The 2,488-nt window shown below is 36.8% G+C and overlaps 1 protein-coding gene and 1 long non-coding RNA gene across 3 annotated transcripts in view; one reads left to right on the forward strand and one right to left on the reverse strand.

Moving 5' to 3' along the window:
* LOC121936566 (sodium/glucose cotransporter 1-like) overlaps positions 1-2,488 on the forward strand; it is a 67,849-nt gene that overhangs the window by 11,788 nt on the left and 53,573 nt on the right. The window lies entirely within an intron of this gene.
* Positions 44-2,488, reverse strand: part of LOC121936681 — a 17,650-nt gene continuing 15,205 nt past the window's right edge. The window contains exons 1-4 of one of the 2 annotated variants that reach the window (XR_006105009.1): positions 2,099-2,426; positions 921-1,058; positions 350-394; positions 44-199 (exon numbers count right to left, since the gene is read on the reverse strand). This is a non-coding gene — a long non-coding RNA (uncharacterized LOC121936681). Of the gene's footprint in view, positions 200-349; positions 395-920; positions 1,059-2,098; positions 2,427-2,488 lie in introns of those variants that run through there. The other variant, XR_006105010.1, reaches the window with a different exon arrangement.

The raw sequence follows: 2,488 nt of genomic DNA on the forward strand, positions 1-2,488 counted from the left end.
ATTAAAATATGTATTTGAATTTATGTGTCTTTATTACCTGATACGCAGTTCTTTCAGTCTCCCGCCGCGGTTCCAAGCATAACCGACGCGGTAAACAGTCCCACGATTCACACTCGGGACGCGATGTCCGTCGAGACGAGGAGGAAGGAGTACCTCCTCTTTCGAAACACAGCGTTTCAGTCCCTTTGGCGCCTTTAAACTGAAATAAATTGAATCGGTCACGGTCCTCTTCCTTTCGAAATTACTTTCTGACCCAGGCATGTCTACACCGCAGAAATAGCGCAGTTCCGCGCCACTATTTAAGCGCCGCTAATGGCAATTAAATGCAAATCCGTCTCGTGTTCCTTACCTGCTCTTTGCCTTTCTCTCCATCATTTGGAAAGTCTTTTATTCCCTGTTTCAAGGAAAAGAAAATATAAGGAGAGTTATGGTTATTAAAAGTAACTACTTTTCAGATAGTAACTAGTTCCTTTTCAATACTCTATACATCGTAACAAATAACAATTATTTTGTTGCACTTAAGATTGAAGGAATGAGGAGGAAGTTACTCATTCGGGGGCAACTTTCCTCCTTTAGCCAGGTTTTAACCCCAAAAAAGTAACTATCCCATCCTAAGTAACTTAGTTGTAGTAATTAAGTAACTAAACCCAACCTCCCAGAGCTAATGCAAAAAGGAGGTTGGGTTTAGTTACTTAATTACTAAAACTGTTCAAAAAAGTAACTTTCCCCTGCTCCAATCTCTGTCAATTATTTCCCCCCGAGTAACTAAGTATGTAGTTTTGTAACTACTCCTTCTGTTCAATGGGATAAAGAGTTTTAAGAAGTTACTTTTCTTTGTTTGTTTCTAAGGAGATAGCAATGTAGATCCTCTTCCAAACTTTCTTTGCAAGGAAGGCCAAGATGCAATCCTATAGAGTTACCTGAAAGTAACGAGGATAACGGGAAAAGGAACGTTTTTCTTTCTTTGAAAAACTTCCTGCTGTAAAGGCAAAATTTAACCCGGTTTTGAGGCTGTCTAGGCTAAACGCCTGAAGGACCTCTCCGCTTCCAATAGGTTCCTGTGGGGAAATACACACACACACACTTCTAGATAGACAGATAGATATATAGATAGATATAAATATATATGCTGTTGGTTTGCTTTTGAATCACCAACATAGTCGTGCATTACAATAAAGAATATAAATACACAAATATATGTATACTGTTTATATATAGATATATCGATATATATATACACACACACATACAGAACAGTATATATACTATTTGTGTATTTATATTCTTTATTGTAATGGATGACTATATATATATATATATATATGTAATATAGACATGTATATAAGAATGTGTGTATAAATATATATATATATATGTATACACACATACATATACATAAAATGTTTGTATATATGCAGACATATAAATATAGTGTTTATATATACATATATATTTGTAACATTGTGTGTATATATTCACATATATATATATATATATATATATACACACACACAAACATTATATGTATACGTTATATATATAAACATAATATATACATAAGCATACCTATATAGTATATGTATATATTACGTATGTTATATATGTTTGAGTGTGTATATATATATATATAAATATAAAACTTGTATATATCCATATATATCAACAGTTTGCATCATATTTGTATATCCATATATATATATATATATATATAGATTTGTAACATTGTGTGTATATTTATATAGCTATAAATCATATATACATATATATATATACACACACACATATTGTAAGATGTTACTGGTATCAAACGGCTTTTAAAAAATCCTGTCAGCGACTCCAGGTGTTTTTTTGGACGTCAGTTCCCAGAAGCCTCAATCATTGGGCTCATTGTCTAGGAATTCTGGGAGTTGAAGTCTCAAAGAGAAGGAGAAAACGTTAAGGTGAAGACCTCAGATCCTTTGTCAAACTACAGATTACCTCACGAAGAAAAGCCAAACCACACAAAAAACGAATTGTGGGCAGTTAAAAAAAGAATCAATCTCTTCAAATTAATAGCTTTTTTCTCATTATTATTACTATTACTTTTCCCATCACATACATAAATTTTCGAGTCATGCGAACGTGGTAGACAGCCTCGATGAAGAGTAAACTATGGGAAGGGGTCCTTCCTCAGACGAAACGTTGGTTGGTTTTGCGCATGCGCGCAGTCCTAAGCGAGGCCGCCAGCGTTTCCCCATCCCGCTCTTGCTGTTTTCTGCGCATGCGCGCTGTCCGGAATCGGCAATAGCATCAGCAGTGTCGCCTCTGACGTCACGTTTTCCCTTCCAGGTCTCGCGAGGCTTTACCATCTACGCCTCCTTCCTCCTCCAGGGCGGACGCTGCGTATGCGCAGAGACATCAGACCCACCGCTCTCGCGTTTTCCTTTCCTATTCTCGCGAGGTACAGTTGCCTCCTCATCTCGGGCTGCGTATGCGCACGCGCGGAGTC

This window comes from Sceloporus undulatus, chromosome 7 (assembly GCF_019175285.1).
Source record: "Sceloporus undulatus isolate JIND9_A2432 ecotype Alabama chromosome 7, SceUnd_v1.1, whole genome shotgun sequence".
Taxonomy (NCBI): Eukaryota; Metazoa; Chordata; class Lepidosauria; order Squamata; family Phrynosomatidae; genus Sceloporus; species Sceloporus undulatus.